Raw genomic sequence first — 24,835 nt, 5'->3', positions numbered from 1 at the left:
TGGAAGACCCAGAGTTACCTCTGCTGCAAAGGATAAGTTCATTAGAGTTACCAGCCTCATAAATTGCAGCCCAAATAAATGCTTCACAGAATTCAAGTAACAGACACATCTCAACATTAACTGTTCAGAGGAGACTGCGTGAATCAGGCCTTCATGGTCGAATTTCTGCAAAGAAACCACTACTAAAGGACACCAATAAGAAGAGACTTGCTTGGCCCAAGAAACACAAGCAATGGACATTAGACCGGTGGAAATCTGTTCTTTGGTCTGATGAGTCCAAATGTTCGAGTTTTGGTTCTAACCGCTGTGTCTTTGTGAGACGCAGTGTAGGTGAATGGTTGATCTCTGCTTATGTGGTTCCCACCATGAAGCATGGAGGAAGAGGATGTGTGATGGTGTGGGGGTGCTTTGCTGGTGACACTGTCTGTGATTTATTTAGAATTCAAGGCGCACTTAATCAGCATGGCTACCACAGCATTCTGCAGTGATACACCATCTCATCTGGTTTGCCTTTAGTGGGACTATCATTTGTTTTTCAACAGGACAATGACTAGGGGTGGGTATCGTTAAGATTTTAACGGTATTACTACTCTTACCGATATTGCTTATCCATCCAGTACTTTAACGGTATTATCGATTATTTTTATTTTTTTTTACGAGAAAGAAAACGAAACAAATTAAGAACAGAATTAACATTGCTTTATTTTCTGAAATGTAATATGAATAAAATAAACAATTATTTACAGCAAAAGAAACAGCAATGTTTTGAACAAATCACTATTATAGACTAATGTTGTGATGATGGAAATGTAAAACAAATGAAATAACCAATATTTTTCTGCAAAAGAAAATACAGTGGTATAGAACAACATTTTCTGCAAAAGAAAATACAGTGGTATAGAGCAACATGGGTTGGGCCTGCAGGTAGACTGCAGAAGGACTAACAGTTCTTCGCAGTTCTTCTGGAGAAAGATCAACATATTTGCCTTCTCTGGCAGAAGTCGGGACCTCTCCTGGCTTATTGTGTCCCCTGCAGTCGAAAATACCCTCTTGCTAGGGGTGGAGGAGGATTGAGCACAGAGGTAGCTTGTTGCAATGTTTGTGAGGAGGGGCAGAGTAGCTCTCTTCTCCAACTTCTCCCACTACATCACAGGATCTTCAGCCATGGGGATGGGAGGCAGGCCTTTGTTGAGCTCCACCTCTAGGTCAACACGCTCACTGAGGGTGAGGGACTGGTCTTGACATCTGGTCTTGACATCAAGGATGAGTGAGTGTTGCGGAAGGCCTGAAACAACAACAAAAAACAACATACATTTAAATTACTGCACACTTAAATATTGAATTAAATTGTTAAATGTCGGAATTTCAAAATAATACTTTAATAGATTGAACTGGCTTCTTACCAAAGAACTTCTGCTTTTCCTTCAAGACTGTTTTGGACATCGAGGATCTCTTCAACCACATGACCACTGCTCTGATTCAGGCTGCCCATTTATCAATGGAAGTCATTTAGTAGATTTTCTGTGCTGCCAGATTCAATGTGTGTGCAAAGCATCCTATTTTTAAGATGTGTAGCCTCTTGATGGCAACATCCATATTAACAGCATTATCAACAGTCACAGCTACAATCTCTGTCTCAAACTCTTCCAGAATGTCTGAGATCTGCTCTGACACTACTTCGCCAGTTTGTGATTTTTACACTGCCCTGGTGTGGAGGACCTTCTGTTTTACACTGCCCTGGTGTGGAGGACCTTCTGTTTTACACTGCCCTGGTGTGGAGGACTTTCTGTTTTACACTGCCCTGGTGTGGAGGACCTTCTGTTTTACACTGCCCTGGCGTGGAGGACCTTCTGTTTTACACTGCCCTGGTGTGGAGGACCTTCTGTTTTACACTGCCCTGGTGTGGAGGACTTTCTGTTTTACACTGCCCTGGTGTGGAGGACCTTCTGTTTTACACTGCCCTGGTGTGGAGGACCTTCTGTTTTACACTGCCCTGGTGTGAAGGACCTTCTGTTTTACACTGCCCTGGTGTGGAGGACCTTCTGTTTTACACTGCCCTGGTGTGGAGGACCTTCTGTTTTACACTGCCCTGGTGTGGAGGACCTTCTGTTTTACACTGCCCTGGTGTGAAGGACCTTCTGTTTTACACTGCCCTGGTGTGGAGGACCTTCTGTTTTACACTGCCCTGGTGTGGAGGACCTTCTGTTTTACACTGCCCTGGTGTGGAGGACCTTCTGTTTTACACTGCCCTGGTGTGGAGGACCTTCTGTTTTACACTGCCCTGGTGTGGAGGACCTTCTGTTTTACACTTTCTGTTTTACACTGCCCTGGTGTGAAGGACCTTCTATTTTACACTGCCCTGGTGTGGAGGACCTTCTGTTTTACACTGCCCTGGCTTGTGTTGTGCACTGTAACAGTGAGGTAGTGGTCCTGACAGAGGCTGGTCCACCCGTCTGATGTGATGGCAGCTTTGGCACGTCCTTCAGCTCAGTGATCACATTGACCTTTTCTACACCACACCAGGTAGGAAGTAGTGATCACATTGACCTTTTCTACACCACACCAGGTAGGAAGCAGTGATCACATTGACCTTTTCTACACCACACCAGGTAGGAAGTAGTGATCACATTGACCTTTTCTACACCACACCAGGTAGGAAGTAGTGATCACATTGACCTTTTCTACACCACACCAGGTAGGAAGTAGTGATCACATTGACCTTTTCTACACCACACCAAGTAGGAAGTAGTGATCACATTGACCTTTTCTACACCACACCAGGTAGGAAGTAACTCCTGGAGGGAGGGGTATATTTGGGGTTGAGCTCCTTGCTCATCTCCCTACAGTGAAACAATTGTTTGTGTTGAATTATCATTATTGAATGTTTGTGTTGTTGTGTGTTGCATTGTGGAGTGATGGGATTAACATACAACCCTTTCACACTACTATTTCCTGAAAATGAATACAACTCTATATGTACTGACAGACTGTTACCTAAAGCCCTTGGACTCCACTGTTGCAAAGGGGTGTAGGCCTTTCACTATGAACTTGGTCACGGCTAGGTGCCTACCCGGCTACCCTCTCCTCAGTCATCCTCCCACTAGCTGCCAGCGTGAAGGGGCTTTGGGCTGGTCTTTGGCTTGGACCAGCTGTATTAGAGGGAGGAGTGGGTTGGTTCATTTTAGCTGCAACTTTAACAAAAAGTTGCAAAATCTTTAAATGGGTGATTGAATTTCTGAAATTTTGCCCTGGGGCCCGTTTAATACCGGGTTTCGGTACACATCCCTAACAATGACCCAACACACCTCCAGGCTGTGTAAGGGCTATTTGACCAAAAAGGAGAGTGATGGATTGCTTCATCAGATGACCTGGCCTCCACAATCACCCGACCTCAACCCAATTGAGATGGTTTGGGATGAGTTGGACCGCAGAGTGAAGGAAAAGCAGCCAACAAGTACTCAGCATATGACTGTTGGAAAAGCATTCCAGATGAAGCTGGTTGAGAGAATGACAATTGTGTGCAAAGCTGTCATTAAGGCAAAGACTGGATACTTTGATGAATCAAAAATATGACATATATTTTGATTTGTTTAAAACTTTTTTGGTTACTACATGACTCCATATGTGTTATTTCATATAGTTTTGATGTCGTCACTATTATTCTACAATGTAGAAAATAGTAAAAAAATAAAGAAAAACTCTTAAGTAGGTATCTCCAAACTTTGGACTGGTACTGTTTATGCATTGGGTGCGTAACCTGATTAGGGCGTCCACCCACGGTGCTCAGAATGACAGAAATCACATTTAGAATATGGTAATTCATATGAACAGAACATGAAAGTCGAGGATGCAACGATGTGCAGTCCTTACCAAATTCTGATGTGCACTTTGAACTTAGAATAATTGTCTACATTTACTTTTCCTCAGCCCACAAGACAAGTAACAAACAGCAAAATCACTAGACTATGTCAACTATAGTATAAAAGTTTACGCTAACTATTCTACTGGTCAGCTTGTCGAGAAAGAAATAGGTTATTCCACACACTCTGGGCCAGTTGTGGGACGATAGATCCCAAATTCATACAACCAGTAGGCCTAGGCTAAATAAAAAAACGTTAAAAAGCAATAAGTCTGATGCAACAGATCAGAACGTTTAGTTTATAATGTTGATAAACTATTATTTCTTCACATTATAAGCAAAGCAACGCACACAGGGTAGGAAGCTACGTGTGAATGTTCATTATGAAATTAGCGGGAAAACAATGTTGGCAAAAGCGCATCCCATATGCGAGCGGTTTCATGTGACAGAGATGAAAGTATCTGTTAGAAATGTAGAAAGAGTGGAGATCTAATAGGCTACTTTGAAGCAAGGTAAGACATGCCTCATCCTATGTATTAAAACATTCAGGTTTCAAACAATTAAATATATGTTTTCAAAATGCGTACTGCCTCCAGCTCGTTGCAAAGTGGTGTGTGACGCCCTGTTGCCATTTGATGCTGCGTTCAAAACAACTGGACTTCCGACTTCAGTGCATTCAAGACAACTGGAAACTGTGAAAAAAACAAAACAGCTCCGACTGGGAAAAACAGTTTTGAACGGTCATCCAACTCGGGCCTCTTTCTAGAGCTCCGACTTTCCGACCTGAAGATCACTGACGTCATGATTTAACCTCGTATTTTCAGAGTTCCCAGTTGTCGTGAAAGCACCACAAGATGCTGTAGCAGCAGCTCTCAACTGTCTGATAGATTTTCCATTCAAAGGATCTGTATCTATATGCTGTACAAATGATAAGATACATAACAAAACATACTGTACACACACGACAATTTCATTCCATTAAATTATGCAAATTAACCTCCTATAGACCGATAAACATGACCAGTCAAATCTATTTTCATCGACTGGTATTTCCAACAATGAATAGAATAAAAAGCAATGGGTTTGTTTCTTCTTCTCCAGGACAATGGGCACGGTGGCAATTTTATTTATCAGCTATTACCAGCCAACGTAAACTCTGACACACACACGTTTATAGTCTAATACGGCCAGTCCATGGGAAATATGGGTAACAGTGGACAGTAAACATGGCCATGAAGCTTGCAGCCTCTCTAGTGAGCAGGCGATGCCCGTCATGATAACAATGAACTCTAAAATGTGACCACACTGCTCCCGTTGCAAAATAAATGTACACAAACTCAGCAAAAAAAGAAAACGTCCTCTCACTGTCAACTGCGTTTATTTTCAGCAAACTTAACATGTGTAAATATTTGTATGAACACAACAACATTCAACAACTGAGACATAAACTGAACAAGTTCCACAGACGTGACAAACAGAAATGGAATAATATGTCCCTGAACAAAGGGGGGGTCAAAATCAAAATAACAGTCAGTATCTGGTGTGGCCACCAGCTGCATTAACTACTGCAGTGCATCTCCTCCTCATGGACTGTACCAGATTTGCCACTTCTTGCTGTGAGATGTTACCCCACTCTTCCACCAAGGCACCTGCAAGTTCCCAGACATTTCTGGGGGGAATGGCCCTAGCCCTCACCCTCCTATCCAACAGGTCCCAGGCGTGCTCAATGGGATTGAGATCCGGGCTCTTCGCTGGCCATGGCAGAACACTGACATTCCTGACTTGCAGGAAATCACACACAGAACGAGCAGTATGGCTGGTGGCATTGTCATGCTGGAGGGTCATGTCAGGATGAGCCTGCAGGAAGGGTACCACATGAGGGAGGAGGATGTCTTCCCTGTAACGCACAGCATTGAGATTGCCTGCAATGACAACAAGCTCAGTCCGATGATGCTGTGAAACACCGCCCCAGACATGATGGACCCTCCACCTCCAAATCGATCCTGCTTCAGAGTACAGGCCCCAGTGTAATGCTCATTCCTTCGACGATAAACGCGAATCCGACCATCACCCCATGTGAGACAAAACCGCAACTCGTCAGTGAAGAGCACTTTTTGCCTGTCCTGTCTGGTCCAGCGACGGTGGGTTTGTGCCCATAGGCGACGTTACAACAGGCCTACAAGCCCTCAATCCAGCCTCTCTCAGCCTATTGCGGAGTCTGAGCACTGATGGTGGGATTGTGCGTTCCTGTTGTAACTCGGGCAGTTGTTGTTGCCATCCTGTAACTGTCCCGCAGGTGTGATGTTCGGATGTACCGATCCTGTGCAGGTGTTGTTACATGTGGTCTGCCACTGCGAGGTCAATCAGCTGTCCGTCCTGTCTCCCTGTAGCGCTGTCTCACAGTACGGACATTGCAATTTAATGCCCTGGCCACATCTGCAGTCCTCATGCCTCCTTGCAGCATGCCTAAGGCACGTTCAGGCAGATGAGCAAGGGACCCTGGGCATCTTTCTTTTGGTGTTTTTCCAGAGTCAGTAGAAAAGCCTCTTTAGTGTCCTAAGTTTTCAGAACTGTGACCTTAATTGCCTACCGTCTGTAAGCTGTTAGTGTCTTAATGACCGTTCCACAGGTGCTAGTTCATTAATTGTTTATGGTTTATTGAACAAGCATGGGAAACAGTGTATAAACCCTTTACAATGAAGATCTGTGAAGTTATTTGGATTTTTACGAATTATCTTTTAAGAACAGGGTCCTGAAAAGGGACCACTTATTTTTGTGCTGAGTTTACATGTTATTCAATCATTGCACCCACACTGCTCCCGCGGGTCAACGAGCGTCTGTATAGCTGGGCATCAAAATAGAACTTGTCTCTATTTGTAATGCTTGACGTGCTGCAAGTCCCGCCTCTCCCATCTCCTCATTGGTTTTTAGGAGCATATACCCACGTGGGTGATTGAAAGATGAACTGAGGTCCACACTCCAGTCCAGTTGGTAGTGGTAATGCACCTTAAAGTTGGTTTCCAACTGCCGTAAATTCCAAAGAAGCAGAAGAAGAAGAAGCCTGAAGGAGGAGCGATTACTAGAAACTAACTTGGTTTACCATTTATCTATGGACTAATTGTCGAGTAGAGGACCTTGTGCATTTCAGGTAAAATAACAACCCACTATTTATATCCCAGGACAAATTAGCTCGCATCAGCAAGCTAGCTAGCTAAATTGCCATAAATGTTTAAAGCTTTTCGACCTGTCCCCAAATTAATATCGTTTTTTTTTTCAGAGTTCATTTTGATATTTCAAACTGTGTGTCCTGATCGTGTCTGGTGCGGGTGGAGAAAATCACCATGCGCACGATGGTGCGAGCGGTCTGGTCAGCATGTAAGGATGGATGCAATAAGACTAGACACACAGCCTGCCTACCTGCCCGGCCTGGACCCCAAGGAGAATAGGAGGCCAGATGGCACCAGTGCTGGTGAAGATCCTAGAGGTGCCATTCTGCTGTGGTTGGTTAGAGAGCCACAACACACCCACTAACACTGGCTTGTAGGTTACTACTCCGCCTTGTTTATAGCTCAGCTACAGATCCCCTAGGTACAGATCTAGGATCAGATTCCCTTCCCACAATCCTGTGCATGTGTCTAATAAAATCATCTATACTAACCTTAACCATAAGTTGGGAAAATGCTAAACTGACCCAAGATCAGTGTCTAGGAGCAACTTCAGCCTGCTGTGATTATATCTAGCCAGGTCTATTTAGAACCCCACTATAAAGATCTGCAGTAGGGGGAAACAGCGCCACCGGCCGCTCCACCACCTTTCTTGCTGACGAGCGTCGAACAGTATACATTGTTCACTTCTATCGGTTGTGCAATGATGTCGGGGGGGGGTCTTGGTTGTTTGCAATAACTTTTGTTTTTGTAATATCCCAAACGGACGTGGCTGTTTCACTATGAAGGATTCCAGCTTTAACCTAGTCCAGTTTTCATAAATACCCCTCTAACGCCCCTGCATAAACATCTCATTCATCATCCAGGGCTGCTGAAGTGACAATAGATTCCACAGGGAATCCCCCAACCTCCCCCTATCCAACACTTACAATACATCATTGTAGAAGGCTCCAGCCGGCCGACACCCAGGCCCTGACCTTGTGAGGGTAGAGTCTACGCATCAGTGGGGGGGGGCGGGCGCGGGATGTGTGTGTGTGTGTGGGCGGACGGACGGTGGTAGGGGGGCTAGGTCACTGCTCTAGCAGCCTGAGGGGGCTCTCTGCTGGCCCGGCTCAAACCACAGCCCAGTCATAGCCTGAATCCTAAATGGCACCTTATTCCCTACTGTGTCAAAAGTAGTGCCATTTGGGAATAAGTTGCCATTTGTGAGGATGGTCACACAGAACCATGATTAACTATGAGGTCATTTCCTCCCATTGTAAGACATTCCGGCACTTTCTACACTGACTCTATTGGAGCGAAAGGCGATATAAATCCAGTGAAGAATATAGAAGAGCTAAACCAAGCCAACCCTCACATACTGGGTTCAAATTCCAAACATGTTACCCTGAGACTACAAAGAACCAGAACAATGGTTACTGGCAGGTTTTACACAGCGATTATGTGACACTACTGGTTGAATCAGCAGTCTATTGGAGAAGACAGTGATTCTATTTTTGGAGTTTTATCAACTAGTTCAGAGGCCAATGCAACATGACTAACTAAAATAAACTGACATAACAGAACATATCTATATTATAACAGGAAACATTACTGTGGAGAAGTGGTCTGTTGAATATAGCAGGGCATTCCATCTTAGCAAATGTCTACTAAGTACCAACTAACACCATAGTCAACATTGCCTTAACCCTAACCTTTAACCTTTTTTAAAAATCAACCAAAAAACATTAGCTCTAGCCTCAAGGAATAAATGACCTAAATAATTTGAATATTACAGTACAATATGATATTAAAATGGTTAATTTCCCTTCAACACTATCAAAGTCTTCAAAGTAAATCCATAAATAGAACAGATGAATATACATGTTTGAGTAATGATGATACTAAACACGAATCTGCACAGTGCACCCGGCGGGAGGCAACAACACAGCACTCGGCGGGAGGCAACAACACAGCACCTGGCGGGAGGCAACAACACAGCACTCGGCGGGAGGCAACAACACAGCACTCGGCGGGAGGCAACAACACAGCACTCGGCGGGAGGCAACAACACAGCACTCGGCGGGAGGCAACAACACAGCACCAGGCGAGAGGCAACCAACACAGCACCCAGCGAGAGGTAACAACACAGTACCCGGCGAGAGGCTTCAACACAGCCCCCGGCGGGAAGCAACAACACAGCACCAGGCGAGAGGCAACCAACACAGCACCCAGCGAGAGGTAACAACACAGCACCCAGCGAGAGGTAACAACACAGCACCCGGCGGGAGGTAACAACACAGCACCCGGCGAGAGGTAACAACACAGCACCCGGCGGGAGGTAACAACACAGCACCCGGCGGGAGGTAACAACACAGCACCCGGCGGGAGGCAACAACACAGCACCCGGCGAGAGGTAACAACACAGCACCCGGCGAGAGGCAACAACACAGCACCCGGCGGGAGGCAACAACACAGCACCCGGCGGGAGGCAACAACACAGCACCCGGCGAGAGGCTTCAACACAGCACCCGGCGAGAGGCTTCAACACAGCACCAGGCGAGAGGCAACAACACAGCAACCGGCGAGAGGCTTCAACACAGCACCCGGCGAGAGGCAACAACACAGCACCCGGCGAGAGGCTTCAACACAGCGTAGGTGGTATGACTCCCTGGTACAACTATAACTATCTCAAGACAGCTTTACAGTAACTGATCATGTCCTGTCAGAGGAACAGACACGCTGACATGCCTTACCAAACCAATCTGGTAAATTGGTCTACAGCCTAATTTCAAGGCAATGTAAGGCATGGCCCTATAGAGCCCCACAGTGGAGGTGATGAAAGTCACCTTGTCCTAGAGAGCTTTACACGGTTATCAAAATGCAACGCCAGGGTAAGCCTACACGAAACACAGACCTTATTTTAAGTGTTTCTAAAATCCTCTATGGGGAAAAAATGAATGGTAGAAAAATAATTTTCCTGTTTGACCTCCAGGTTTTATGGGTATTATGACTCATACTGTGGTACTCTATTGGATCACACATCATAAATGATCAGAGTGTTGGTGGTATGGATAGGAGACTGGATACCTCATTTTGTTGCAGTATTTTCCTCAGACATCTTCTTGCACAGACAGAAAACACACCTATGAGAGAACACGTCAGCCAATAAAACTCCAGACACCCACAGTCTCCATCCAGGTTTCTCAATACACCCCCTCTACATGTAAACCCAGACGCATTTGTCACTTGACCTGTTTGGTTCTTCAGGTGCTATTCATCTTTCAGTGTTCAACATATGCTGAGCCAAACCCTAAATGAAGATACTGTATGTTCAGTATTCCATCAGCAAGCAGCACTCTAACACACCATGACACAGACAGGCCAGCACCAATCATCCAATTACTGAGACCATTTCTTAATCCTACACAACAGTGTGCCGGGCCGGAAACCTGATTTATTGGCTAAATAAAAAGGTGCTCTCTTCGGGACAATATATATATATATATATATCACAGGGTTAAAGATATTAACTGGGAGATTCTGACACTGGGGGTGTGTGTGAGAGAGAAAGATGAAAAGAGAGACAAGAGAGAGTGAGCTAAAGGGGCCTCCAGTAACAGACCATAAATTGTTGACATTAAAAGCAGGACAGTACGGCGGTCAGATATGACTGAGCTGCCTTATGTTCCCTCACACCTGCTGGAATTTCATAGACAGAAGCCGCACTGCATCGCGTACCATACGCTCTGCCACCGTATGACTTTCATCTCCCCTAGATGCCACCGTATGACTTTCATCTCCCCTAGATGCCACCGTATGACTTTCATCTCCCCTAGATGCTCACTGCTTAGCCAACAGAAAGAAATGTCTGTACAGCTCCAACTGTGGAATGGGGGGAGAAGATGCAGAGGAAATAGAAACAGGCTTCCTGTGAAACAGATTTAAGTGTGATTGTGAACACGTCTAAGAAATGCACGTCGGCCTATAACCAGGAGAGGATTTGTTGTCCAATTACAAACCTTTTAGAGCCACGGAGTAAAGATGGGCATTTTCCAATTATTTACTCACATGATTATTATTTTTTTTTAGCTATTGGAATGAAAACAAAATACATTTTTAGAACACAAGGGCAAGGCCCGCACTGGAAAAAATATTGCCCATTTATCTGCAGTACCAGACAAAAATTTGGACACACCTACTCATTCAAGGGTTTTTCTTTATTTTTACTATTTTCTACATTGTAGAATAATAGTGAAGACATCAAAAATATGAATAACATATGAAATCATGTAGCAACCAAAAAAGTGTTAGTCAGGTGATTGTGGAGGCCAGGTCATCTGATTCAGTACTCCATCCTTCTCCTTCTTGTTCAAATAGCCCTTACACAGCCTGTGTTTTAGGTCATTGTCCTGTTGAAAAACAAATGATAGTCCCACTAAAAACACAAACCAGATGGGATGGCATATTGCTGCAGAATGTTGTTGTAGCCATGCTGGTTAAGTGTGCCTTGAATTCTAAATAAATCACTGACAGTGTCACCAACAAAGCACCCCCACACCATCACACCTCCTCCTCCATGCTTTACGGTGGGAACCACTCATGCGGAGATCATCTGTTCACCTACTCTAACCTAAAATCTAAAATTTGGACTCACCAGACCAAAGGACAGATTCCCACTGGTCTAATGTCCATTGCTTGTGTATTTGGCCCAAACAAGTCTCTTTTTCTTATTGGTGTCCTTTAGTAGTGGTTTCTTTGCAGCAATTCGACCATGAAGGCCTGATTCACACAGTCTCTTCTGAACAGTTGATGTTGAGATGCGTCTATGACTTGAACTCTGTGAGGTGCAGTCTGAGGTGAAGTTAATTGCCAATTTCTGAGGCTGGTAACTCTAATGAACTTATCCTCTGCAGCAGAGGAAACTCTGGGTCTTCCTTTCCTGTGCCGGTCCTCATGAGAGACAGTTTCATCATAGCACTTAATGGTTTTTGCGACTGCACTTGAAGAAACTTTCAAAGTTCTTGACATTTTCCCCATTGACTGACCTTCATGTCTTAAAGTAATGATGGACTGTCGTTTCTCTTTGCTTATTTGAGCTGTTCTTGCCATAATATGGACTTGGTCTTTTACCAAATAGGGCTATCTTCTGTATACCACCCCTACCTTGTCACAACACAACTGATTGGCTGAAATGCATTAAGAATGAAAGTGTGCAATACTTTTTGGGTTACTACATGATTCCATATGTGTTAGTTCATAGCTTTGATGTCTTCACTATTATTATACAATGTAGAAAATTGTAAAAATAAAGAAAAACCCTGGAATGAGTAGGTGTGTCCAAACGTTTGACTGGTACTGTATATGTCAACAGTTCCCAACAATGTCTTATTTATCGTAACCATTACAGATAAATCTTAATTGCCTCATATATTCAGTCAATAAAAACACTTGCCATTTAAGGTTAATTTATTGAAACCGTAATATCAACTGGTTATATTATATCATGGAACACAACCTGTAATATCAACTGGTTATATTATATCATGGAACACAATCTGTAATGTCAACTGGATATATTATATCATGGAACACAATCTGTAATATCAACTGGATATATTATATCATGGAACACAACCTGTAATATCAACTGGTTATATTATATCATGGAACACAACCTGTAATATCAACTGGTTATATTATATCATGGAACACAACCTGTAATATCAACTGGTTATATTTTATCATGGAACACAACCTGTAATATCAACTGGTTATATTATATCATGGAACACAATCTGTAATGTCAACTGGATATATTATATCATGGAACACAATCTGTAATATCAACTGGTAATATTATATCATGGAACACAATCTGTAATGTCAACTGGATATATTATATCATGGAACACAATCTGTAATATCAACTGGTAATATTATATCATGGAACACAATCTGTAATATCAACTGGTTATATTATATCATGGAACACAACCTGTAATATCAACTGGTTATATTTTATCATGGAACACAACCTGCACCATCAACTGGATATATTATATCGCTTGTGTATCCCATCAGTTAAAGACATTCTTTTTATAAGAATTCATTTCTGTAGGCCTAAAGGGAGCTTGTGTGCGAACTTAGTACACGTGTGTGGAGGGAGCGGTCGGAACGCTGAGGGGAAATGGAATTTAGGGAGAATAACTGTGTGATACTTGCCTTGGTTTCTTTTTTGTCGTGCCCTGCAAATGCACACGTACAAATGGGACACTAGTCAAAGCAAATAAACATGGTCTTCAAGACTAAATATTATTATTGTTTATTTATTTTTAGGGGGGGGGGGGGGTTGACGTCCGATTATTCATACCCATCCCTACCGCTGGGCTATAAGGGCATGTTACATTGTACAAATCAGCTACAGCGCTGGCGCCTGACAGATATAAAGGAGTTGTGATAAACGTAAGGCGGACCAGGCAGCCTCTCGAGCATTCATTTATATTGACCTTTAAAGATCAAGATAAGTCACAAATGGCACCGTATTCCCTTTAGCCATATGGGCCCTGGTTAAACGTAGTACACTGTATTGGGAACAGGAAGCCATTTGGGACACACCCAGGCTGTTTGAAGCCTCACTAAAGGATCCATCTCGTGACTAAGCATAACTGTAGCTAGGCTAATGTTTCCATTTGAACGTGTTCTAGTATATTACCTTAATCGGAATAGCTAGTATGGCTCTCTCAAATCACGGTTATACCTCGGGATCAAAATGATGTGACCGTAAAGATCTCGATTTGTGTGTGACTATGTCATGGCAACAAGAGGGATTTGTAGTTGATGTCGAGGCTTCCCAGATCATTCAAATCTGCCTACAAAAATACTACTTTGATCTACTCTAGAAAAACACATAAGTGCCATCAAATCTTGAAAAAACTGAACTTGTTTATTACAGTGTTTCTGCCACGTAAAATACATCTGGAACAATTACTTTTCTTCTGAAAACAAAACGAATAGCTTAATGAATAGAACAATCTGACAACCCCATAGTAGTATAATGTATCTATTTACCTAGTCGGTTTGTTCTATGCTAGCCTCTCTAGTACATGTGGGACGAACTCGTCCCACCTACGTAACAGCCACTGAAATCCAGTGGCGCGATTTTTGAATCGTTAGAAATGCTATAACTTCAATTTCTCAAACATATGACTATTTCACAGCTATTTAAAGACAAGAATCTCGTTAATCTAACCCCACTGTCCGATTTCAAAAAGGCTTTACAACAAAAGCAAAACATTAGATTATGTCAGCAGAGTACCCAGCCAGAAATAATCACACAGCCATTTTTCAAGCTAGCATATCATGTCACATAAACCCAAACCACAGCTAAATGCAGCACTAACCTTTTATAATCTTCATCAGATGACACACCTAGGACATTGTGTTATACAATACATGCATGTCTGTTCAATCAAGTTCATATTTATATCAAAAACCAGCTTTTTACATTAGCATGTGACGTTCAGAAAAAGCATAACCACCGCAAACTTCCGGTGAATTTACTAACAGTTTGCTAAATTACTCACGATAAACGTTCACAAAAAGCATAACAATTATTTTAAGAATTATAGATACATTACCCCTCTATGCACTCGATATGTCCGATTTTAAAATAGCTTTTCGGATGAAGCACATTTTGCAATAATCTAAGTACATAGCCCGGCATTACAGGGCTAGCTATTTAGATACCCACCCAGGTCAGCATCCACCAAAATCACATTTCCTATAAGAAAGATGTTCTTACCTTGCTTGTTCTTCATCAGAATACACTGCCAGGACTTCTACTTCAATAACAAATGTTGGTTTGGTCCCAAATAATCCATCGTTATGTTCCAACAGCGACGTTTTGTTCGTGAGTTCTAGAATGCTTTTTCGCGGTGTCGCGCATGGCGCATTGGCGTGTCAAAAATGTCTAAATATTCCATTACCGTACTTCGAAGCATGTCAACCGCTGTTTAAAACCAATTTTTATGCCATTTATGTCATAGAGAAGTGTTAATATTCCGACCGGGAGTATGCATTGAGCCTAAACAGCCGAATAAAATTTCTCCTCAGAAGCGACTCATGCACGCGCATCATTGAAAGGTCCTCCGAGCATCCACTTACAAAAGGCGATAATATATTTCAACCTGAGGTTCCCTCGTAAACCTTCAGTTATTTCGCGGGCTCTGAGAGCCTATTGGAGCCCTGGGAATTGTCACGTTACAGCTAAGATCCTTACTTTTCAATAAAAAGAGGTAAGACGCACGACTCCTTGTCAGACAGGGTACTTCCTGCTTGAAGCCTTGTCAGGTTTTTGCCTGCCATAGGAGTTCTGTTATACTCACAGACACCATTCAAACAGTTTTAGAAAATTCAGAGTGTTTTCTATCCAAACCTGAACAATAATATGCATATTCTAGCTTCTGAGTTGGTGTAGGAGGCCGTTAAAAATGGGAACATATTTTTTCCAAAATTCTCAATACTGCCCCCTATACCAAACAGGCTAGAGAAATATTCCTCGAGGCACTTACGAGTGACATAGGGGAAGGAATTCCCAGAATCGAATATAGGCTGCAAAAGTTGGCTACATTTACTTAGTAGGCTACTCAAACGTTTACCAACCGGTTTATACTTTATATGGCCTGCTTATGGTATAATAAACAAAAGCCTGAATTAATGGAATAACTAACTGATAACTAACAGAAATGTCCAAAACAAATAGGTCTACCTGCTTGCACTTAGTGCAGGTTGTGTGTCCATCTACCAAGTTGTTCTTCCAAACTGGTGCCTTACCTTGCGCTGCACCCGTTTCCACGATGGTGTTGTAACCTATTCCCTCATCGTAATCTCCCTTTTTATTTATCCGGTTAAGCCTACATTAGCCATTGTTGCGTAAACTAGGCTATTCTGGGAAAGTAAACTTTGTAACGTGACGTTTTCTCACGTGGGGAGAGGGAACAAACTCATCTTGTGGAGAAACGAGGACGTTTTATCGCCATATAAATAAGGGACAGTTCCCGGCACCACACACTCTCAATGCGTGGCTGGTAGCCTTATGTCTGCCATGCCGCTAACAGAATGGAATTCACAACACAACAAGTTCCTTGGTATTTAAAAAGTGCATTATCTGGATTTAAAAATGTTTTTCCGACCCGCCAGCTGTTTTTTTGTTGTTGCAGCTCACCCATGGGTAGCTGACCTGATGCAGTTATGACTAGCCCAATGGGGTTAAATGCAGATAGGCAACCCCATGCTTCAACCTATGTATTTATAGCCACTGTGCTGCATCGTTTGGCTACAGGTGATATTGCTTATTGCTAATAGCATACCTGATAATATGGACCATGCATAGGCTAATATATATATATATATGTTCAAATCATTTTAACAAATAATTTTACCAATATGTTATATGGCTAATTTCTGCACAATTTTATCTATGACCTTTTCCCCCACTGCTACAAATTTTTCCAGAGCAAACACTGGTTTATTTCTTTACCCTCACGTCAAATCTCCAAAATGCATAGAATAGCAGTAGTTTAGATCCTGTGGAGTGGAGGAAATGCTGGTCTATTATGACAAAGTGTGTCGAGAGACCTACAATATACTAGAGACCTACAGGACACCACAGAGGCCTACAGGACACCACAGAGGCCTACAGGACACCACAGAGGCCTACAGGACACCACAGAGGCCTACAGGACACCACAGAGACCTACAGGATACCACAGAGACCTACAGGATACCACAGAGACCTACAGGATACCACAGAGACCGATAATATACTACAGAGACCTACAGGATACCACAGAGACCTACAGGATACCACAGAGACCGATAATATACTACAGAGACCTACAGGATACCACAGAGACCTACAGGACACCACAGAGGCCTACAGGACACCACAGAGACCTACAGGACACCACAGAGACCTACAGGACACCACAGAGACCTACAGGATACCACAGAGACCTACAGGATACCACAGAGACCTACAGGATACCACAGAGACCTACAGGACACCACAGAGACCTACAGGATACCACAGAGACCTACAGGATACCACAGAGACCTACAGGATACCACAGAGACCTACAGGATACTACAGAGACCTACTCGTACGCATTCATTCAAACAGCACTTTACTGCGTTTGTGAGCAGCTCTTAGCAATGCTTGAAGCACAGCTCTGTTTATGACTTCAAGCCTAACAACTCCCGAGATTAGGCTGGCAATACTAAAGTGCCTATAAGAACATCCAATAGTCAAAGGTATATGAAATACAAATGGTATAGAGATAAATAGTCGACGCATCATAATTCCTATAATAACCACAACCTAAAATGTTTAACTGGGAATATTAAAGAACTGGGAATATTGAAGACTCATGTTAAAAGGAACCACCAGCTTTCATATGTTCTCATGTTCTGAGCAAGGAACTTAAACGTTAGCTTTCTTACATGGCACATATTGCACTTTTACTTTCTTCTCCAACACTGTTTTTGCATTATTTAAACCAAATAGAACATGTTTCATTATTTATTTGAGACAAAGTTAAAGTAAAAGGGTTCATTGTTCATTCAGTATCGTTGTAATTGTCATTATTACAAATATATATAAAAATCGTCCGATTAATTTGTTTCAGTTTTTTTTATAATGACAATTACAACAATACCAATAATCGGTATCAGTATCGGCGTTGACAAATCATAATCGGTCGACTTCTAGTCCATTCTAAATCAAAACTAATTTCACACATATATTATTTAATATATGTAAAGGGGGGCTCCCGAGTGGCACAGTGGTCTAAGGCACTGCATCTCAGTGCAAGAGGCTTCACTACAGTCCCTGGTTCGAAATCCAGGCTGCATCACATCCGGCCGTGATCGGGAGTCCCATAGGGCGGCGCACAATTGGCCCAGCATCGTCCGGGTTTGGCCGTCATTGTAAATAATAATTTGTTCTTAACTGACTTGCCTAGTTAAATAAATGTAATCAAGAATAGTCTGATGGGTGACAATATTATCACTTGTGAACGATTGCAAGAAACATTGCATGCCCTTTTTCAAATCATAGTCACACACCTCATGTAGCCTAGCCCATAGGCCTATATGTTTGGTTTGTATCACAACTAAAGTGGCCAAATAATTTCTTCATTTTAAGCACATGAATCCACTTTACAAGGGGTATAGAGCCTAACTGGCATACATAAGCAGCGTGTGAGTTTCATGTTTGGGGAAGATCATTTTCACCATAAAAATGCACCTTTATAATAAAGCATTACATGCATAATTGCATTTGCGGTCACTTTTGAGAACAGTATTTTCCCGCTAATTGATTGCATTTTGGAACATTCGTTCTAATAGGTCTACTGCAGTGTGCACATTGCTGCGCTTATAATGTGAAGAAATAGCCTAATAGTTTATCAACATTAAGCTAAACGTTCTGATCTGTTGCATCAGCCTCATTGTTTTTAAAAATGTTTTTGTTGATGCTAGTGGTTGTATTCATTTGGGATCTATCACATCCCACAACTGTCCCAGAGTATGTTTGGAATATTCCTTTCTCGCCCAGAAGGACAACTTGACCAATAGAATAGATCAACTTTTGTACTATGGGGGATAGTAGATTGACATAGGCTAGTGTTTTTGCTGTTCGTTAGGCCTACTCATCTTGTTGGCCGATGAAATATGGACATTTCTAACATCTTCAATATGCGCCTCGGAATTCAATAAGAAGGACGCACGCAGTTGCATCCCTGATGTGTCTGTCTTCACTTGTAGCCTACTTCAGAGCTGAGATGCCTGTGAGAAGGACCCGATCACATGACGGGCATTAGCTAATAAGAATTGAGATATCTGAGAGAGCCATGTGAGAGCTGCTTTGGAGCACAGCAATTGGCAACCGGGAGAAGGAAATTCGAATTATTATATTCAGCCGAAGGGCACAACGGCCACAAGGCATGGATTTTTTTAGAGGGCATTAAGGCCACACAAGAGGGATGCCGCCAGGGAAATTCGAGGTATTATCAAGTCCTTGTCAAATTGTGAATGAGAGACTGATGAAGTGTGTACAGCCTGCGCAAGGAGCAGAGCTCATGCTTTTCATGCAACTTTTTTTCAAATCAGTCGCATCATGCAGCCTTAGAATGTATTAAAAATCAAAACATATAGCCCAACGTTTGTAGAACAACTAAAGTTGCATAAATAACTCTAAATTAAGCATATAGGAGGAACTGTTTCTTTGTTAAACACTCAACACAGAATAGACGCATGTGCGAACTCCCTCTGTAATCATTTGGAGAAAATATCCTTTCTATTTTAATTCAGCTATGTTCAATTGTATTCTTAATACTATAAAATAATGCTACGGAATTCTAAGCAAATCTTGTCTGTTAAAGGACTAGTAGTAGCCCACAGCCATATGGCATAGTCAGATCAGGGCCTAACATAAGGACAACTTAGAGTAAGCTATTCTGTTCTTCTGAAATAGACTAAATTTTCTTAATATCATGTTTCTTTAGACCAGTATAAAATAAATAATGGATTTATTGTGATGGTGTAGGCTTTATTAAATGGATTTATTAGTCTTTTTAAAATGTAGACGTCCCAAAGGTCTGCACCAGTGGGTTGTAGGCTATGCATGGAAGCCAAGAGATGTTAAATGTGTGTATGTTAATTAACGGTCAATACCATGAGAATGGCAGTTTTTGCTTAACAATCACCGGCAGACAAAATACCATGACCGTCAAAGCCTTACCCAGGGATACACTCTCCACTGATCAAGACATCATGACAGTGAGACTCCCCCCTGATCCAGACAGACAGCATGACAGTGAGACTCCCTCCTGATCCAGACAGACAGACATCATGACAGTCAGCCTCACCCTCGATGCAGACAGTATTACAGTCAGACTCACCCCTAAACCAAGCAGACAGGCAGCATGACATTGAGACTCACCCCTGAACTAGAGAGACAGCATGACAGTGAGACTAACCCCTGATCCAGACAGACAGACAGACAGACAGACAGACAGACAGACAGACAGACAGACAGACAGACAGACAGACAGACAGACAGACAGACAGACAGACAGACAGAATGACAGTGAGACTCTCCCCTGATCCAGACAGACAGGCAGCATGACAGTGAGACTCACCCCTGATCCAGACAGACAGACAGCATGACAGTGAGACTCACCCCTGAACTAGAGAGACAGCATGACAGTGAGACTCACCCCTGATCCAGACAGGCAGGTAGCATGACAGTGAGACTCACCCCTGATCCAGACAGGCAGGTAGCATGACAGTGAAACTCATCCCTGATCCAGACAGCATTACAGTCAGACTCACCCCTACACCAGGCAGAAAGGCAGCATGACAGTGAGACTCACCCCTGATCCAGACAGCATTACAGTCAGACTCACCCCTAAACCAGGCAGAAAGGCAGCATGACAGTGAGACTAACCCCTGATCCAGACAGACAGAATGACAGTGAGACTCTCCCCTGATCCAGACAGACAGGCAGCATGACAGTGAGACTAACCCCTGATCCAGACAGGCAGGCAGCATGACAGTGAAACTCACCCCTGATCCAGACAGCATTACAGTCAGACTCACCCCTAAACCAGGCAGACAGGCAGCATGACAGTGAGACTCACCCCTGATCCAGACAGGCAGACAGCATGACAGTGAGACTCACCCCTGATCCAGACAGGCAGACAGCATGACAGTGAGGCTGGGGCTGGGTGGTCCTTGCCTTCCAGTGGAACAGAAGTTCTGAGAAGCCAGCCAGGCAGCTAGCTAAAGATAGACTGATTCTGGACACATACAGTACAGGTTTCAAGTATCCTCTGGGTTTCTGACTGACCACCTGAGCCTTCCTGTATGGCCTTTCACTGTCTCAAATAGCCTATACACTGACTGTGGGTGAGCTGTACTATACAGTACAACCCATCCCCAACTAGGCTAAGCAATGACTATTTTCTTTCCACTACAGCCGGAAGACACTTTGCAATGGTCTTCCGTGTTAAAAAACAGATGTGCCTATATACTATAAGCTTTCTCTGGTTGTGCCTCCTGTAAATGTAAAAAACAGATCTGACTGCCTACTGTAGCTTGTTTTCTATTTACCTTTAGAGGGAGTTGATCTACTGCTGCATTTGTGACCGCTAAAGAAAGCAACGAGAAATGCTAGCGGGGGTATATCTCTCATCACCAGTTACCCAGGCTCCTCTGTGGTCCCTGAGGTGCTCTGGATGGAAGAGAATGGCTGGCAGTCTGCTTGCTTTGTTTGTTCTCCTCTTCCGGTCCTTCATCCTGCCTGCTAAAGCCACTGCAGGCCAGGCTGGGGGAGTGTCCACCGGCGCAGTGGTTCCCAACTCCAGTCCCCCAGTACCTCCAACGGCACACATTTTTGTCGTATCCCTGGACAAGCACACCACAGCTAAATATCTTCTTATACAATTTCAGGTATTATCTCCCTGTTAAACTAGTACCTCCGTGTTTTTAAAAAAATCATGTTTTTCTCCCCACTGAACATGACCAGCCTCCACAGCCCTCCACTCCCAGTCCCCATAAGGCTATGGTCATAGTAGTGCCCTATGTAAGGAATAGGGTTCCATTCAGACAGCCAGAGAGAGAACACTGGGACCTTTAGCTTGAGACTTAACATAGTCAGCCCATAGAGTGTAGGGCAGTGTAGACTACTGTAGTAGTTGGGTTGACTTTAGGTCCTCCACCTACATTTGCTGCATTTTTAGCCCCTTTCAAAAGAACCCAGTCATGGAAAAGGACCTGGAGGTAGTTAGGTGTGTGTTCATTGAGGTAGATTAAATGTGTACAGGATTAACATTACTGTATTAATCGAAACCAGGGATGGGCAACTCCAGTCCTTGTGGGCCTGATTGGTGTCACACTTTTGCCCAGCTAACACACATGACTCCAATAATAAACGAATCAGGATCCTCAGTTTAGAATGCAATCAGTGTAAACCAGCTGTGTTTGTTAGGGATGGGGGGAGGGATGGGGGGGGGGTGTGACACCACTCCGAGGACTGGAGTTGCCCATCCCTGATCTAAACCACAACATAATACCTAACAGAGAACTTCAGACCAGGGACACATGGAACCATTTTTATTTAAAAAATATTTAGACAATGATTTGAATGGAAAGAGGCGTAACAACATCCCCACAATGCTTAAAAACACACCACAGGACCACACACATAAATCAGACATATTTCTAAGTAATGTACCATTTTCCTCGCCACCAGTGAAAGGTGATGCTTTGACTTAAGGTCGTATCGTATTTGTAACATGACTGTGTGTGTTAAATGCTTTATGAATGGATTCAAACTAAAGATTGTGAATGGCTGAACAACACCTGATCTCCCAGACACTGCAGAAGACAAGGCCTACGTCCAAAATAGCACTCTTTTCACTACATACTATCCTAATTCTGACCAGAGCCTTATGGGTCCTGGTCAAATGTAGTGCACTACATAGGGAATAGGGTGCCATTAAGGATGCAGACTAGGTCTGAATTTAACAGTACGTCCCTGTCTACGCCCCAATAGTTGCATGTGACGTCATCAACTGTGCAGTCAGCCACCAGATTATTGGTATAGCAATGTAAAATACCTATCCAGGCTTTGTAAGAGCTGGCATGCTTCAGCAATGTCTGTCTAGGGTTGCAAAATTCCGTGAACTTTCAATAAATTACCTGGTTTTCCAGAAATCCTGGTTGGAGGATTCCGGATTTCCTGCTTATTCCCTCCTGATTACGGGAAACCTCCAAATGGGATTTCGGGAATACCGGGAAATTTATTGAAAGTTCCCAGAATTTTGCAACCAGTAGACTTGGCAGAGGAACATGCCCATTAACTTAAAATGACAGTTCAGTGAGCGCCAACATAGCAATCAGAGGCATCCTTGACATTAGTAATTCAACATTATACTGCTAGGCTATCCCAGGGAACACTGCAGTTATAATAGAGGAGGATCACACACACACACACACACACACACACACACACACACACACACACACACACACACACACACACACACACACACACACACACACACACACACACACACACACACACACAGAGAGAGACTGAAAACAGTTGATGTTGTTTTCAATCAGCTCACATATGTCCATCCATACTCACAGAGATAGTTCAAAGAGTTATGAATGCACAGCGCTATGAAACCCAACACACGCTGTAATCTGAGGGAACCTGGAGTCAATTAAACTGGGAGTGAACTGCAACATGACGCTGGTTGTGAAACCATGCTGCCTGTCGACCAGTGGAAGTAATACACCAGGTTAAGCTGTCATTTAAACTTCTGACCCCCAACATATTTAGAAAAAAAAGTGTTTGAAATGGGCACACACACTCCATCTTTGTTTTGTAATTATGTTTCTGAGGCTGGAACTCCAACGTAGCCATTATAAATGCCAACAGCAGAGCAGACCTACCCCTAATACCTTTGTTTGTGAAACATGTTCTTTATCACCACCACACTTAGATCATCAGGTCAAAAAGCAACACAACAATTCACATAATCGCCACAGCTGCATCAGAGCACATCAACTCCTCTCACACACACACACACACACACACACCGTCCCTCAGGATTCTGGGGGAAAACGCCTTTTTCCTCAGCAGAATCCTGAGCAGTTTCATTGTGTGTGTGTGTGTGTGTGGCAGCCAGGCTAGGCTACATCCTGGCCAATCTACAGGAGAATGCAGCAGTACAACTGGAGAACATTGTTGCATTGTCCTTCCTGTCACAGCTGCTCCTTTAGACACAGCTCCTCTTCCTCTGTCGCTAAAACACCACTAGGCAGCTCCTCTTCCTCTGTCGCTAAAACACCACTAGGCAGCTCCTCTTCCTCTGTAGCTAAAACAACACTAGGCAGCTCCTCTTTCTCTGTCGCTAAAACAACACTAGGCAGCTCCTCTTCTTCTGTCGCTAAAACAACACTAGGCAGCTCCTCTTCCTCTGTCGCTAAAACAACACTAGGCAGCTCCTCTTCGTTTGTCGCTAAAACAACACTAGGCAGCTCCTCTTCCTCTGTCGCTAAAACAACACTAGGCAGCTCCTCTTCGTCTGTCGCTAAAACAACACTAGGCAGCTCCTCTTCCTCTGTCGCTAAAACAACACTAGGCAGCTCCTCTTCCTCTGTCGCTAAAACAACATTAGGCAGCTCCTCTTCTTCTGTCGCTAAAACAACACTAGGCAGCTCCTCTTCTTCTGTCGCTAAAACAACACTAGGCAGCTCCTCTTCCTCTGTCGCTAAAACAACACTAGGCAGCTCCTCTTCGTCTGTCGCTAAAACAACACTAGGCAGCTCCTCTTCCTCTGTCACTAAAACAACACTAGGCAGCTCCTCTTCGTCTGTAGCTAAAACAACACTAGGCAGCTCCTCTTCGTCTGTAGCTAAAACAACACTAGGCAGCTCCTCTTCGTCTGTCGCTAAAACAACACTAGGCAGCTCCTCTTCCTCTAAAACAACTGTAGGCAGAATAAGTTGGGAGGATGTGGAATAGAGCCTGTGAATAGAACTTGCCTGAGGTGGCTATGAGCAAGGTTAGGCCTACTCAGTGGAAAATGTAACATGCTCAAGCTCTCTCTCTCTCACACACACACACACACACACACACACACACACACACACACACACACACACACACACACACACACACACACACACACACACACAGCCTCTGGGAGTCTTATCAATTAATTCAATTCCTCAAGCAATTTATGACTCCAATCAA

At 43.4% G+C, this 24,835-nt stretch overlaps 1 protein-coding gene across 2 annotated transcripts in view; it reads right to left on the bottom strand.

Moving 5' to 3' along the window:
• Positions 1-24,835, bottom strand: part of LOC115174064 (focal adhesion kinase 1-like) — a 230,923-nt gene that overhangs the window by 204,693 nt on the left and 1,395 nt on the right. Inside the window, exon 1 of one of the 2 annotated variants that reach the window (XM_029732722.1) lies at positions 15,838-15,855. The exons of the other annotated variant lie outside the window; for it this stretch is intronic. The gene's annotated coding sequence lies outside the window, so the exon portion shown is untranslated. Of the gene's footprint in view, positions 1-15,837; positions 15,856-24,835 lie in introns of those variants that run through there. 2 annotated transcript variants of the gene reach the window in all.

The sequence above is a fragment of the Salmo trutta genome, chromosome 34 (assembly GCF_901001165.1).
Source record: "Salmo trutta chromosome 34, fSalTru1.1, whole genome shotgun sequence".
NCBI lineage: Eukaryota > Metazoa > Chordata > Actinopteri > Salmoniformes > Salmonidae > Salmo > Salmo trutta.
The sequence above is the reverse complement of the archived record's forward strand: the minus strand, read 5'-3'. Positions and strand labels throughout refer to the sequence as shown.